Source organism: Patagioenas fasciata, chromosome 1, assembly GCF_037038585.1.
Source record: "Patagioenas fasciata isolate bPatFas1 chromosome 1, bPatFas1.hap1, whole genome shotgun sequence".
Classification (NCBI taxonomy): Eukaryota; Metazoa; Chordata; class Aves; order Columbiformes; family Columbidae; genus Patagioenas; species Patagioenas fasciata.
The window spans coordinates 102,793,013-102,810,866 of record NC_092520.1 but is presented as its reverse complement, the minus strand read 5'-3'; the positions used below and the strand labels follow the sequence as shown (position 1 = coordinate 102,810,866).

General features: G+C 35.5%; 1 protein-coding gene across 12 annotated transcripts in view; it reads right to left on the bottom strand.

Moving 5' to 3' along the window:
* Positions 1–17,854, bottom strand: part of DMD (dystrophin) — a 1,243,922-nt gene that overhangs the window by 425,352 nt on the left and 800,716 nt on the right. The gene's annotated exons all lie outside the window — the stretch shown is intronic.

Here is a 17,854-nt window from a genome sequence, read left to right as displayed (position 1 = left end):
GCATACATGTACTCATAAAAATGTCAAGCATGAAACAAAACCCTTCATCACATACTGGCCAGATGGAAAGAGGTGAAACTTTTTGCTCTCCTCTGAATTCTAAATGAAAAATACAAAGCCAAGTAGACAGAAAGATACATCTCATGTTTTTGTAACAAGTACCTCCCAGTGCATCTCTGCAGTCTTTTTTTTCCCCCTGTATTCTTGTCTGCTAGAGATTATTACAGTAATATTCTGCAGATCAATTAATAAGAAAAACTTGTAACAAATTTACTTCTTTATCTCCAAAAATACAAACCATGTTTATTTAACAGTCTATGAAGCACTTTAAAATTTAAAGTGCTCAGTGTTTAGAGTTCCTATTAGCCATCAACACAAATAAGCAATGTCAAGAAAGCAAAGGATCTTTGAAGTACTTCTTTTGATTCCATTAAGAACACATTTGACTTCAGTTGTGCAAAGCTTGATAATCCATTATCTTGTGGTTTTTTGTGCATTTGTTTTCTTTTTTATGTGTGTGTGGGTTTTTTTGTTCGGTTTGGAGTTCGTTTGTGGTTTTGGCAGGCAGGGTAGTATTGGGGCACATGGAAGACGGAACCTACACTTCTAAGGAAAAGTATTACTTACATTGTTTCTACTTACACAGCAAAATGCAAATCTACCAAAAGATAACCAAGATGAACCATTTTCTAAGTTTTACTAAATGCATTAAAATATATTTTCTACACCTTTTATCATAAAAACTATCATACCTGTTGCTACCTTACACCGTGTTTAAAAAAAACACAGTTCTGAATCTGTAGCTTAGATTTTAATACTGTATGCCTGTTTAAGAAAGTTCATACTTATAAATAAGGAAATCAACCTTTTCATATCTTTAATCATCAGTAGAGCATGAGTAATTTTTTCCTTGAATTCCTCAGAATGTACAAGTAGGGAAGTGGAAAATAATTTTCAACAGTTTACTGCTAAAATAAGCAGAAACTGAAATAACTTCAACAATCCATACTTATGATAGGTTTCACAATCTCAGGAAGTGTGTCTGAATCTTATCTACAGACAAAAGCTTTCAAGCAAAACACTAAATCTACCTTTTCAGGAAGAAACAAATATTTTAGCACATCACACTCTGGAACAACATTATATGTTTGTCTTCTCTTTCTAAACAAGCAAGTTAGTAAGTCTGCATACAAACATTAAATTTATCCATGAACTGGTTAAAATGGGCAGGATACAGCTTTCAGGAATGTAAAAGATTAACATGAGTACTATTCATGCCTTTTTAATATATCATGTCCATTAGATCTTCAGGCATGAGATTATGACTGAAAGTTCACAAAGTGAACCACACTTGAAGTTGATTTGTTTTAATATGACCACACTTCAATTGCCAGTTACTAATTCGTGGAAGTGCAGAAAGTCAGTCGCATGTCCTAAACCAACTTCTGGACAAATTTTAGACCAACATTTTGAAGACCAACAGTAGCACAACCGGGGACACAGAGGTCAATGTCAGCTCGCTGCTGCACATTTCCCCACAGTCCTGGATTGGAGTCATAGTCAAGGCAGAGATTTGCACTGTCAAGACTAAGCTTATTCTTATTACACTTTCTGTTTTGTTTTCTTACAGTCTCTTTGAGGTTGTTATAGAAGAAAACTCCTCCAAAATTGTTTGTGTCTTTCATACCTCACAGTAAAAACTGTTATTCTGTTTTTGGTTTGTTTTTCCAAACTATTTTCACATCCCATAGTTTCAGAATACGAGAGCAGCTATGATGAGCATACGTCGCAATAATCTGCAGACTGTTTTACTATGTTTTTAGAAGATGAGAAAACTTTTTTTCTGCTGGATCCTAGCAAGCTACAAACTGCCCAGTCATGTTGCCTCAAGAAAACTGCTGGCCCAAAGTGTCCCAGCACACTTTGCTTTGCCTGTGGAACATGTAAGATTTCAAGATACTATTGTAGCAGAAGCTACAAGACCTTCTAAGACCCAGAAAAGTCTCTATGAGGTATCAGATTTTCTTGTCTTTCTATGATGCACATTAATACAATAATACCCGGTCCAACCTTTGGCTGTTATTTTGAGGTACACAATTATCTATTAGGAGTAAATAGCAGCTATGGACAAGTAGTTTGCCTAAATGCAAATATTCTCTATTATTGTGAGGCAGAAAAGTAATTTGTCTTTCCAATACAGACCTCAGTTTTGGTAATGCCCAGTTTAAAATTAATATTTTGGGTTTTGTACTCATTCATTGTGTTTCACATTGATTTTAGTGCAAGAGCCTTTGCATTATGCAATAGGGAGAATTACACTGGTAAATCATTACAATAAGATGTCCAATCTAAGGAAAAATATATCACAATAAGTGGTTTATTTCCATTGAGTCATCTGAAAAAAATGTGCTATCGCATGTACCTACATGAACTTAATATCCATACCACTTACACAAAAAAAATAAATCAAAAAAACCCTCTACTTATGGAAGGCAAGGAAAGGCAAGGCAAGAGGGGAAATTCTACTCCTTGAACTTCAAAGTGTCCAGAACTAAAATTTGTACAAATTTGAGGTTATCTTTACATAAGCCTTTGTAGATGGCAAATAATCACCAGTCAGTATATTATTAGAAAGTAAAATGCTAATTAAAAACCTCTTTAAATACTCTTCCTGAGCCCTTTTCCTGCATTCACAGTATCTTAAATTAGTTTTTCTCCCTCCCCCAGCATAAAAACACACAAAAAATAACTATTATATGATTTCCACACTTACTTCAACTGATGTAAAATTTATCAAGGGAATTTTCTGATTTTTCCGTGGTATATTATACAAAGTAAAAAGAGAAAACAGTTCAGTGACAGATATGGTCTTTGAATTTAAGACCCCTATTGCCAAAACGGGAACCTTGTGCACTATGCGTAGGAAGGAGAAGTGTGAACTTCCATGAGATCATGAAAGGACTCTAGCCATCTGGATTTCAGATCACCATGTAGATGCCAATTTGAGATTTTTTTTTTTCCCAAGTGTTCTATACATTTTACACTCTTCACATGATAAAACTGAAAGAACGTGTACTGATGAAGTTTGTCTAGATTCCATGGCCCAAGAAAAAGCAGATTATTCTTGTAACTGGGTACCACACAAAACACAGAAACCCATGAACCCTTTTTTTTTTTTTTAATAGTTTTGTTTAAAGTGGACAGAAGTGTTTTTAACCATTTTGCTAAAAGTCATGTTTTCATGCACTCATCCCAGAGCTGTGAACCACAGTCTTTTCACTACTTACATTCAGTATCTACAACTTGTCAACAGCTATAGTTCCCTATTCATTCCCCCTCTATCCTGGCCACACACCTGCATTAGGGCAAGGTGCTGGGAGCTTACAAGGGGTTGTCCCCCACAGCCTTACGCTGACATTGAACCTGCTGGCATTGTCCCCCACAGAAGGAATGCTGACATTGAATCTGCTTCTTGTAGTTTCACTTCACATTTCACCCCTTTGCACAGAAACAGCAAAGTGAAAAGGCACTTTGCCCTTTGGATTCGCAGCTTCCTTAGGCCAAGATACTTGTACTTGCAATTATACAGTTTCTAATCACTTTGCGGACAGTGTGAGCAAACAAACATTTAAAAATGGGATGTTTATATACTATTAAAACAACTCAGAAAAGACAGGACTTCATCATATTCGTACACACCGAGCTAAAAATAATTTTGTGTGGACTGCAGATAGTCTATGTACTTTGTGTACAAAATGAAACAAACAATATGCTCCTCACTGACATTGCATTCTCTTTTTAAAGCCCTGACTGTGTCTTTTTCTTGGTTTAGATAGCTGCCAGTAACCTTATTTCACCACAAACAAATAAAACTGTCAAAAAGTTATCTCATCAAATCCAATTCTACATCAAACAATTTTATCTACTGCATAAATAATATGTAAAAAAAGTCCTTTAGTTGTATAGATTTTTTTTTATTTGAAGCATCAGGAGTTTTTTGTGGTGTTTCCCCCCGCGAACACACAGTGGACACTAATTCACAGTTCAGTATCTATTTTGTCATAATGACACTACACATTTGCTTAATCTACCATCACCAATATCAACAAGAGTTTGTTATACTTTGTTATTTTTGTCCTGAGAAACTATGATTAAACTTTTTGTAGACAAAGAGAAGTAACTTATATAACTGATTAAAAATTTTACCAACCAGTGTCAAGGAAAATTCCTTACACCATGACATCCCAAGGTGCCACATTTTTTTCCTCATGTCATTCACAATGCTTGTGACAACTGGCCAGGTAAAACAACAATGACAACAACATTATTGGTTCAGACAGATTCCTGGTAATAATTAAAATAGTAAAAAAGAAAATTGAGTCGATGATGATTTGAAGTAAACCAGTTTGATTGCTTTTCCTGTGTTATATATTTTAAACATTCAGAGTTCTTACCCACTTACCTAAGTGGGTACCAAAATGGCATCATTTTTTTGCCTTTATTTATTATTTGTTAGTTAATTTGTACATATATCATGCAATTCTTCCTACGATCTCATTTCCGCATGTCATTGAATGAAATAGCATTTTAGTGCTATACTTAATCATAAACTATTCTATGAGCAATCTTACCAGTATTTTCCTCTTTCTATTGTAGCAGACAAACATGCTTAACAATAATTTATTATTATGGAAAAGCCCTGTAGCAACATGAAGAAACACCACAAACAAGCTAATTTCTGTCAGAGGCACTAGCTGGCACAAAATCGTGTAAGAAAAAAATAATTGTATTGCCTTTCCTTAATTTGTGGTAAGGTACAGATCCTAAATTCATGTAAACATATCATACACCAACTTTAGAAATCTGCAGTCTTGAATTTGACATTAATGTACTATGATTCAGTCATTTGCATAAATGTCTCTGCTTCCTCAAATTGTTTAAAAGCATAAGGTTGACATAAGAGTGTCTGCCCAGATGCAGCAACATAAATCAGAGTGCTGTGAAAACATTTGGTAGAAAACTATCCCAAATACAATTTGCTAGCATTTGGTTACCAGAATGAATTTGCCCATTAAAAGTGCGTACCTCTGTTCAAGATTCTATTAGAAACAAGGAAGAAATTAATTTTCCAGACAGTTAGATCACATTGATTTAATCTGGAGACACATTACGGGCACTTTTGGGGGATTAAAACTATCAACAAAAAGTACATGTTGTTTCTTATGTTGTTTTGCAATAAGCAACTGTGCAATCTTCATTATTATGTGTGCATTATGTTTGTTATTGTGTTATTATTATCGTACGAATTATGGAATCTCAGGGTAGCTGATAGAGATGCAAGAGGTGAAAAAAAGTAAAAAACTGGAGGCAATGTTTGCTAAGGAGTTGACAATAATTCAGAGATGTTTTCTTCTTAGCATAAACTATAGGAATTATCTTGGTTTGAATATTATTATCAAATCTGTGAAAAGACCAGCATTTGAAAGAGTTTACAGTAGGCTCTGGGCAGATTCTACCTGTAGAGAACAACTGGGATCATTTTTTCAGTTGTACTGGGTTTGTACATCAACTGTGCATGAGAAACCAAAGAAAAAGAAAATTGCTGCAAATCTGTTTTATGAGTTTAAATATCGTAAAACAACAAGGACATTTCATTCTCACCTTACCTGACTAAAATTGTTAATAGAATTATTTGTCGTGTAAGCATCAGCTTATTTAGTAGTTTATAAAAAACATAAAAATTCTGCTTGATTTAGCATGAAACTGCTTGGTTGGAGAGCCTTAGGAAACTACTACTCCATCGTGCTTTGGATATTACTTTTTTTTTTTTTTTCCTATATTTTGATGCTGTTTAATTAAAAAAACCACAATGTCCTGTTGATGGTTGGTACTGTATACAGAGAAATGTGGTTACAATGCAACTCCACAATTATACTTTTTAACAAACTAAATGGAGATACACAACTTCTCATAGTCTGCTAGAAGCTTCTATTCAGAAAGAGTCCCAGATTTGTTTAGAAGTCTTAATGTCTTAAGCAGTGGTCTTCTATACTTCAATAGCCTAGCAAATTCACACTTCAGCTTATAGAATCATACAATGGCTTAGGCTGGAAGATCATCTATTAATAGTTCCCACCCCCTGCCATGGGCAAGGACACCTTCCACTAGACCAGGTTGCTCAAAGCCCCATCCAGCCTGGCCTTGAACACTTTAAGGGATGGGGCATCCACAGCTCTTCTGGGCAACCTGTTCCAGTGCGTCTCCACCCACATGGGGAAGAATTTCTTCCTTATATCTAACGAAAATCTACCCCCTTTCAATTAAAGTCTCTCTCCAGCTTTCTTTTAGGTCCCCTTCAGGTACTGGAAGGCTGCTATAATGTCTCTCCACAGCCTTCTGTTCTCCAGACTGAACAACCCCAACTGTCTCAGCCTGTCTTCATAGGAGACCCTGCTACAGTAATTTGAGGTTCTTGTCACTGCTGCCTGTGCTGTTGTCAACTATAACTCCAAATGCATCTCCAGTTCTTACTAATACTTGCTGATCTTCCTTCATAATTAGCTCTTGAGAGGTAGATACTGCCTGGTAGGACTAATTATTATCAATTTCACCAAGGTGACAATCTGGTTTATGAGACGATCAAGTGAAACTTTTGTCTGGTTCCCTGTTGACTGTAATGAAAATAAGTTTACCTGAATTTGTCTCCTCTTCTAATTGAAGTTTCACATACCTTTAAATCCACAGGTGTAAGAAAGGAAAGAGTAAGTAAAGGCTTGCAAACTTAAATTTTCTCTCACATATACCTACTGAGATTAACCTATTTTGAAAACATTCATCAATGTTGTCTCAATTTCCTTGCCTCTTAGAATGATACAACTTGGACTTTAGAATAAATTTATATTGGCTCTTGAAAATCTTCTGAAAGCAACAGTTGAGAAACTGCAGTTCTAAAAGCTGCCTCTTACCCCCACCCAAAGGTGTTGCAAAAATCTGCGCATTACACTTTTGTATTTGATTTCCTTTAAACTTGCCTGTACAGAAAGTTACAAAGCACTCTCTGGGCCTCAAGAGCATTGAAAAAAAACATACTATTGGTTCAGATGAGAGCTGACCATGGCAATTTAGTAATTTTATTGAAAAGTATTTAGATAAATGGTATTGTTTTCAAATGCTGACACTTTGCAATCGCCTGACTCCTTGAGGTTGTATATTCACCAGCAGATCAATAAACAAAAAAGTCAATTTCTCCCATTATTTCCAGTGAGATATAATTGTTAAAATGGGCCATATTCCTTTAAATTTGCATTTCACTTCCTTTTCTAAAGTGACGCAAAATTGTGATGAAAGTAATTTCTGTATTAAACTGTAAAGTGAATGACCAGAGGTCTATTTTGTGTTTCTAACTCAAATCACACAGTTCCTTGTTATTGGTATATTAATTCTACTTAATTTTAGAACTGATTTAGAAATACTGCAGGGAGAGAGAAGACACTTATTTTTCTGAAAAAAATCCATTTCTACAACATTCTAACTATAGTGCTTCAGGTTAAATATGTAAAATTGAACTGTAAGTTGAAAAATCAACTCACTGATTTTTTAATACAACTTTATGCCACTGAAATACATTAGTTTTCATATTGACTTAGCACCAAAATGTAAAAACAAGCCTCTATTAAAGAACTTTTCTATTTACCTCTACACTAACTTGGGACCATGGCCTGACTTGATACCATATCTAATGTGCAATTTCTGATATTTACAACATTTTGATATTTTACCTGTACTGCAAAGCTATAACTGAATAAACAATGTCAATGATAAGAAAAATTGCATCCTCCATTGTCAATCACTTTCCAGCGATCACAAATCAAACTACTCACATAATAGGTCCCAGTATATTAAAAATAACAGCACGGCCTAGTTTCTTCAAACATAGCCTATCCTTAAGTTTTCAAGGACATCAGCAATGTTGATGGAATTACCTTAATATCAGGCCAGCTTTTTTAACTAAATACATGATTTTATTTTATTCCAGCTCAATGGGAACACAGTTTTTCATTTTTGTGCCATATTTAAATAAGTTGTTTTTTCTTAAATTAAAAGCAGATACTTATTATGCTTTCATGACTTCACAGCTTTTCCTGATTCTTACAGAAATATCCATACACTTGCATAACCTAACTTATGTCCCATACACCTGCTATGTTTCAAAAACTAGAAAACTTCTGTTTGCTTTCCTATGGAATCTATACCTTGAAAGCCCCAACCCTAGTCTTTAACTTGGTAACACTGGAATAAATGCATGTGCTTCAACAACCTGCTTGCATTTCAGTCACGGAATTTAAGCTGCTATATATCACCCCTTTCTTTTAAAATTACTAGATTGTCATTTGTTAGTGCCTCTGATTATGAAAAAAATTACATTGCCCTGGAAATATTGAACAAGTCTCTGGTGCTGGTCATTTATAGCCTTCCTTTAAGACAAACTACTGCAGATACTGCCCCTTTCCAGCACTTGACAGACTTTTTATATAACTCTCAATTTCTGAGTTTCCATCCACACATTTTACACTTCATCTTAAAGGAAGTTAAAATAGTATATGCATTTTTTCAATCAGAAAATCCATACATATGTGTTCTACATCACTAATATTAAAAAAATGCTTTTTGACAGGCATGAGAAATGTTTCTGAATATTTCTTTATGCTATGGAAACTACACAAAAATCAGTCATGTATCAGATAAGGTAGGAAAACCAACCACTAAAGATGTCATGCTTACTTATAAGAAAAAAACAATGGCAAAAAGACTTGGACTGGTGATCAGTGCATCCTGACTTGATTGCAGCTGTAGCAACTCATAAAGGAATAAATGTACCCTAGGTAACATCCCAGCCAGCAAAAGTGGCTTTCCAGTTGTGAAGAATTACTGTGATAGGCAAGAGGATGAGTCAGTTCCGGCTGGCAACTGTTTACATAGAGACAGATTTGAGTGCAAAGGAAGTAAAATAGTATGAGGTACCATATACAGCCTCACTTAATTATTTACCCGTTATACATTGCTGCATCACGGTCTCACATGAAAACAATATCTGGACAAACTACAGGTCCTGGTTCAATGAGATAATGTAGGCAAAGCTCAAATATTGCCTGAAATTTCAGTTAGGTTAAAACTAGAAAAAATAAGCCAAACTAGCAGAAATAGTAATTTTCAAAAAGAGGAAAGTCTGACTATAGCGACAAAGTTATTGCCCTGCTTTGCGCTAAAAGTATAGTGTAGTATAAAGTCAACTGTCTTGACCTCAGGACAGACCCAAAAATCCCTACCCAATAATTTATCTGAGGATTTTGGCAGCCAGAATTAATTGTGCACCTTGTGTTTCTCCTTCTCCTCCCCGTTACCATTAAGGCAGCATTTGCCCCAAGCCTCTGAGCAATACTGACTGGTGGGAGAATGTCAGTGGTGACAGACAGGCGACAAACCAACCAGTTTGTAAGATGCTATCGCATCATCCTCATTCTTCCTCTGTTCTCATCTTGCTGGTCATTTCTTTGCATTTTGTATCTCCACCACTTCTGGATTCCCAGAGATGCTGCTTTAGCTCTTTTGGTGCTGTCTGAGAAGAGGCTTTCTGTCCCAATTGAGTCATATTAATTAAAAGAGACTGGTTTTACTTCCTACGAAACGCACTGGGGTGTTTTGCTACCTCCGCTACTCTCTATTTTTTTCAGTATCTATTAGAGTTAGCCTGTGTATCCATCTTGTTCCTTCTTCCGAGCACAACTACAACATTTGGGGTCTGATCTTTTATTAATTCAAACGCTTTCTTAAGCATGCCAGTGTTGCTACTCAAGGGATGTCCAATTTACATATTCCCATAATTTAATTTCTGATTACTAAATTCATCAGCTTGCTTCAAAGTAGTTGATATTATAAACAAAATAAGACTTTCAGGAACTGATGTTAATTGCATTTTTAATGTTTACATTTTTCTCAGTACAGCAGTGCGTTTTCAACATACAAATCAATATGTTTATTGGAAAACTTGCTTTCAGTGGAAAACATACATCTTGACATCCTGATCTTTCAGGTGAAGAGAAGCAGGCTGAGTATTAAACATCAAGGCTTAGAAATATTTAAAAAAAAAATTATATATATATATATACATATATATATATATACACACACACATAAAAAGTGAGTTGTTTTATTTTCAACAAAGGAATACATTAAACACTTTATCAACAATAAAGTAGTTCATTAAAATCAAATCAGCTGTGATAAATTTTATGGATACTTAGTACTCTGCCGGACAATTATTAACTTCCGTTTGACTCTTCTCACTTCTTCAGCCAGAGTTAATATCGAAACAGCTGTATCAAATCTGAGATAAATATGTGTTGAGAACAGACTAAGGAAAGGGAGATGGGAAGCAAAAACATAGGCCTGAATAGTAACTCAGGAAACATTACTTCTCTTCCTGAAGATGTGTCACTATTTCATAGTCTTGTTACAACCCCAATCACAAAAATGTCCTTGTTTACACTTTTTTTCTCTAAGGAAATCTTTAATAAGGCTATGGTGTTTTACTGTATATTTGACACATACAAAAATATGAAGCACAAGCATGAAACTAAGTTGTTTAACATGTTTGCCTTTCCTAGTTCAGGGATGCTAAGGGCACTCATTAACACTCTGAACAAGGTTCCTGCAAAGTGGCTTTGGGGAAAAAGACATGTACTTGTATCACATAACGTTGCATGGGAAAGACACACACAAAAATAACTAAAAATCAGCCTCCTTTCACTTTCTAGGAGTAATGTATAATGTCTGCTAACTTCAGAGTTTCTAAAACTGTAATATTTAAGCATAGTCACAAGTAGTTTAGAAAAGACAAGGCAGAATTAAACCACTGCTATTTATAGCTCATTTTGATGACATCCAGTTACTGTCTGTGGTATTGTCTGAGAATAAAAGCAATATACCAACAGTATATTAATACTGGACTATTTTAATAAAGCATGAATACAGTTTGTAAGAGTGTTGTGATAAGAGAAAGATATTGACCACTACCTTCTTATTTTATCTGCATGGTGCTTCACACAGGAAAATCACTGTGTTTTACAAAGAAACATTGGTTTTATTCAGGGAATTTTGTGGAGTTTCCTTGGTTTTGTACAAAAATTTGTATGCTTAAATTTCATACTGAATTTCTATGCTGGGCCTTATTTTCAGTTAGTACATTTCATTTTGCTTTAAATAAACACTTACTTTGCAAATAATTATTTTTTTTAGTGACAACATGATTTTAGTTGTTTGAAATTACTATGTTTTATAATCATAAGATGACAAAAGCACATTACATCCCATCAAATAGCTATGACATAGAGAAGCCTTCAGTTCAACACTTTAAAAAACTCAAGTGAAAATTAAGTTTTATTACAAAAGAATCCTATCTTGTATTATAGTATGTAACAGTTTCTCCTAATACAAATTTTAAAATGAGTACACATATACAAATGATTTTGTCTACTTATTTTGTATTCATACTAAAAATAATACAATAAGAATAAACACACAAAAATGTCACCAGAAGTAATGCTATTCTAGTGGTCTGCTCAAAATTATAATAGAACCAATAAAGTTATTTTCTGTATTGCAGCACCTCTCACAGCAGGAGGAAATGGTTATCAACGGCAGAAGAATTTCTTTTGGTTCAAAATTAATATATTGATTTCTAGCTGAAGGGCAAAAGATCTACCTCATCTCTCAAAGTCCGTCAATAAATCACTGAAATCCCATCTAAGAAGTCAGACAAAGCTAAATATTGCCAATAATTTAATAAATCACCAGGAAACAGGAAAAACAACTTAAACTGCCACTTTTCAGCCTTCAAAACTGATTTTGTTGCTTAAAAATGAGAAAAGATCAAACTGTACTTAGCATATGCTGCAAATACTTTGGGCAGAATTAAGTATTTACAGTTCCCTGAATAATTCTGATCAAATCTTTCCTCTAGCTGCACATAGTTCTGCTTCACAGTAATTTTTATTAAAGTATTTTTCTTCAATCCATCATAAAACTGCATACCTAATACACAGTATACATTGTATAGCTTCTGCAAAAGGTTGGCCATGAAATTCTAACTTTAACATAAAATAGCAAAATATTTGTTTAGATACAAATTGCACTTCTCTATTTCTGGTCTTCTGCAGAATCACTAATGGCCACAGGATTGAGTGTGCATGCCTTTGAGAATCCACCACTATGAACAATTTTGCTGGGCATGGAATAGAAAAATGAAATAGGGGGTGCAGTTTGATAGCTCTAAACAAGAGTTGACAGATGTCTACCTGGCAATAGTTCATAATGTTTCCTTATTTAAAAACCCAATGTAAGCACACCAACAGCCACATGTTTCTCTTTCAGCTTGTATTCAAAATGTTAGTGTTTTAGTCTCATGCAAGATTTGAAGGGTAAGGAATAGATCTTATCAGTATACTAAAATTAAGGACCCTCCTCCACTCTCCAGCTCCTCAGGGAGGAGCTCCATCATGACTTACCAGAAACTGCCCTAGGCACAGAACAAGTGTCTGCATGAGACATCTCATAACAATTACAATTGTGTGATCTACAGAACTGCCCACCTGTCCTCCAGACGCTCTCATCTACACCAAACTGCCATAGGGAAGGCAGGAAAGAAAACAAACAAACAAAAAGAAACACAAGACAACAAAATCTCCTATCACCCCCACTACGGCTTCAGCTCTTCCATCTCTCTCACTAGGCAAGGCAGAGTAAGTGCCTGATAGTCTGTGGACCAAGATTCATTCACTTCTTAGCTCATGGGTTGCTACTCAAGGAAACGTTTAACTTTTGACCTCTGCTTGTTCTCGCTCTCAGTGCCAGCATGTAATCATGTCCTACCCAGCTACTGATATTCTAAGGCTTGTACGAACTTAATTACTTGGGAAGCTCTACCTCTGCTTCCAATTTCATTAAAACTGAACTGTGAATTAAAAAACATTATTACAGACCATGCTATGAAAGATAGACTGAAGACAGACAATGAAATCTCATAAGCTCAATTTACACAGGAAAAGAGGCTGAAAAATCCCTCCAAGTCTTCTCAGTTCAGCAGTGCCAGAAGAAACAGAAAGAGTGGGGAGCTCAGCAGAACCCTGATCCTCACTTGTGCTCGGGGAGGCCACCGGCACTCATCTGTGCATAGGGCTCATACTTTTGGGACACATTGGGAAAAACAGCTCACCTAAGGTTCACATGGAACCTCTTCATGGCTTTTCTGCTTCCTGCTTTACAGGACAACTAAAGATATTTTTTGTACAGAAATCTCCCACTGTGAGTCTGCCAGGAGTTATAGTCTCAAAATAAAACATTGTTATGAAGCTGCCATCTGAAAATGCTTAAAGCATCGTAATTATTAAGTCTGTGGTTCTCATATACATATCCTTGAGTGAAATTAAAGTGTTTTCTTTTAATTAATTGCTGTATCAGAAAACAGCAAATAACATAAAAGAGATGCAAATAATCTCTTTTCACATAAAGACAGATAGAAAGGCAGGATAAATACCAGCCCATGAAAACATCTAGTGAGCTTGTCAAAGTTAACACACATGAACTAAAATGCATCGTCCGAGTGACCAGACAGAAAAGGAAACCAAGCGTATAATTAAAAGCAAAACTAATTCTATTGTTATTGCCAAAAACCTACACTGAGATTTTCCTTGTTGTTGTTTTACATGCCATTACACTTGTGAATATCCTTTTTTTCCATGAGAGCTAGTCTTGAAGCATCTCAGGTGTTTTGCTTTGCAGGATACATATGCTCTAAATCTTGATTACTTCCCAATTAAGGACACTGCTGATTGTCAAACTCCACTCTCCTTAATATGAAAATGTCTTATGTACATAACATCAACCCTCAGGAAAAAAGCTGCAGTGAGTTGTGGCAAGACAAGAAACAGTTACCAGCAAATGGAAGTTCTGCACAGTTTCTGTGAAAACGGACACTCACAAGACAGAATAAAAGTTAAAATGTGATTTAGTCACAGCTTACAGATGAATGAGACCTCCACTTTTCCTTATTTCAGACTCCCTGTTTTCTGAAGGGTATGAAACTGAAGAGGATTATATAAAGTGCAACTGATGACAAAAACCAATTTTTTTAATAACTTTTCCAGTTCCTGATACTAGTCAAAAGCACAGTGCTGGTCCATATAACATCTGCAAAGACTGAACTTACATAATTCATTTCCCTAGCGGTGAATCAAGAAGATATCTACTTGTCCAGGTAAATAACCACACAGGAATGATGACAGCAGAATACTTCCCAGAAGGATTGGCAGTGATAACATGCATAGCACAATGGGATTTTAAATGAGAACACAGTTTTTGTAAATAATGTACATTCTTCAAGATACTCCAGAGACACTAGACAACACAATTCCTTTAGAAAGATATCATGCTCCAAATACTGTTTTTCTCAGCAGCCACTGTCTCCACTAGAAACTTAAGTCAGAGAAAAGAAAGTGCTTTGAACCCTCAGAGGAGAGCATGTTAAGAAATAGATCTATAAATATAAAACAGTATTTCAGAAAGCTATCCTAGACCAAGGACTGTGTTGTTGTCATTTTCTTGTTTGAAATTCCTTATTATAAATCACTCCTACAATTTGCAAGAGAAAAAGGGAACTTTCACTCACAGAAATATGCATTCTGTTTTAAGTCCTCCACTTGGAGGCCTTAGGGTGGCGGTGGCAAGGGGGAATCTTGCCCAACCTACTCCTTGAATCACTGTAAACATATTGTAGTTCAGAGCTTTAAGCCTAACCATAACAGATGAGCTGGTTTTTTCCTGTTTAAATAAGTGTTGTGTTTTGAATAATTTGGATAATTCTGAATCCGTGAGAGTTTACTTCATAGTGGAAGAAGACAAGTTAGCTTCACTTCAGCTGAAGATGGAAAAACCACATTGAATTATAAAATCATACCACCATCTTTCCTGTCCTTAAATATTACATTCTCTTTTACACTCTGTTTCCATTGCTATACCTTTATTTTATCTGTTAAGCAACACGGAAGGATCTTGCCAGGGAAAGCAAGAACAATATCCTCACAAGACAAAATAAGCACTATGGTACAGTCCTCCCCTTTTCATTAACTTTCTTGGTCCTTTCTCGTGCCAAGATTTGAAATCTTTCTTTTTGACAGGACATCAGCTGAGCCAAAAATAGTATGTAAACAACCCAGGCTTTAACGACAAATAGTTCTTTCCATTGATCTCAGAGAAAATTCTAGATGTAGCAAGGAAAAAAAAAAAAAGGGACAGATGAAAAGTAAACATCTTTTGCAGTCATGACTCATAATGGTAACACACACGCAGGTCTGCTTTCTTCTCTGGGAAATGTTGTTAGAGTAAGTGTATTTGTGCTGCTTTCTCATTTACATTACTAGTTTGTACCAAATTTGTTAATGTATTGTATAGAATAGTATATATCTCTGAAGTTTAAAATACATTTTACAGAAATTTACCACTGACAATACAGAAACACATGTACTTCCCCTTAAAACAAAACAAAAAAACCCAAATATGACAGGCACCAGAACTGCCTTATAGTTGCATTATAATTTGTTTGTTTGTTTTTTAAAGACTCATTAAGAATTAGTTCTGGCTTTAGAGAGAGGAAAAAAAAAAAAAAGTTAGTTAAAAAGTTTTCCCAAATCTATGCTGTCCCTCTCTTCAAAGATGAGCCTATCAGGACATTTTTCAGCTCAGTTTTTATATTTATGTGCTTCTGCAGGAGAGGTACAGCATCATCCTTTCTCATTAAAAATAAAATGTTTGATTGAGGTTTTTGGAGTAAAAATTTGATCTATTCATCATCATTTCAAAAAACTGTGACACTATTGCAAACCTAATGCATTGTAATGTCTCAAATCTAATGGCTAAATTAGGTTTCACTAAGAACAGAAGCACTGAGATTTTATTGTAGAGCGAACTGTTTTCAGATGGCTACATGATTAATGTAGTTTTTATAGACTTTACATAAAAACAAGATATGTTACTGCTTGGGGATCAAGCTAACTTTAAAGAGAGGCTTCTTAAGTAAATTTGACTTCCAGGATGCAAACAAAAGTGATTATCAAATTTCTCTTTGTCTCTAATGTGGTTTTGGGAGGAGCTTCTACATAATTCTCATGCTTCCAAATTCAATTCTTTGCCATATTCAGTCTTCGATGCACAAACATTCAATGTTTCCAACAAAAAGAACAACCCAAACCTTTAATCATTACAAAAAACACAGTACCTTGACCTTGTATTTTAAAGTTAAATGGAGTGACACTATAAAAATTAAATTGGTTCTTCCTCATTTCCATAATATCCTTTAAAAAGCCTTGCCTAGCCTGGAGTATATGTCCTATTTCTTTATCTTTCTTGATGACCCCTCATGCCTGCAAGTCAGCTCATTTTTCTCTGCTGAAGACTGCACCCTACCGCTGCACGTACCCTAAAATTTCCATTAAAATCTAGGTCATCATCATTCATTCTTATCTGCAGCAGGCTGCCGAACAGTGAGATACCAGCAACTGCATACGAACTAGTCTCGAAGGACAATATAGTTATACACATCACCATCCAGTATGGAGAAGAATTCTACCTGCACAATAGGTTATCACATACAGCACACTGGGAATCTTAAAAACACTGGGTCTGGTGTAGGATGCTGTTATTAATTCTCTTGCAACAGGAATTCTTACTTAAACAGCAATTTACCAGTAGGCAATTAGCTTCTCAAAGAACACTTTTATTAAGTTCACTTTACAATGAAGTGATCTGTCTCATCAGCTATTGAATATTTGCTGGTTAAAGCATTATTAATTTAAATTAGAATATTATGAGTACCTGAGGGTATTTGTACTTGTCTATGTGTTTAACCTTCAGGTTTCTAAGTCCCTCTTCTTCAGGCTGATTCTTAAGCAGTTCTCACGCCCAAAGTACATGGACACCTTTCAAAAGTATTTCAAGTTACCTGTGCCCATTCCTGTTTTTTCATCTTTTCTCCTCTGCAAGGAGAACTCATATGTGTGTATGCATATAGGTGTGCATGTATAGACACTTAGGAGTGCACATAATTACATACCGTTCTGTAATTTATATGGTTATATAAATATACATTCTATAATACTGCACAGGAACTTCAGTCTTGCCATACTATTTTGCTGCATCTCAGCTGTCACAACTGTCATCTTCACCCCTTATTCTGCAACATGATGACCTCTTTTGTATCCTGAGTCCAAACATGCATTAAAGTCAGAGGACAATGCAATGGATATGCTACTTGTACTTATGTACAGAACAGAAGAGGAGGCTGATCTGTTTGCAGATGCTGTTGAGATGGGCTGTAGTATTCTGTGTAGCACTGTTGGAACTGACCTGTTGGCTAACACCTCTGTGGCTCAGTAGCCAGCTTTGCTACTGTCTGCACAAAAAAAAAAGAATACAGAACCTCTAACTGCAGTCATGTCAGGATCAGACAGTCCTGCAGCAATCTGCACCTGAGAGCATTTGCCACTAGCAACTACTGCTACAAAAGAGCTCAGCATCTCTCAGAAATCTAAGACTAGATAGATTGTTGGCCAAATCAACCTGGTTTGGTATTTCGTTTACTAAGTGACACGTACTTTTTGGTTGCTACAACCTTTTCCACATTCTTTCCAGTGGCCATCATCACATGACTCTTTCTGGCATGCAATACAAGCAGCTTTTATTCTTTTTGTATTCACAGGCTTTTGCCCCAGGAGAGCACAAACACATCAATGTTCTTCGCTCTATG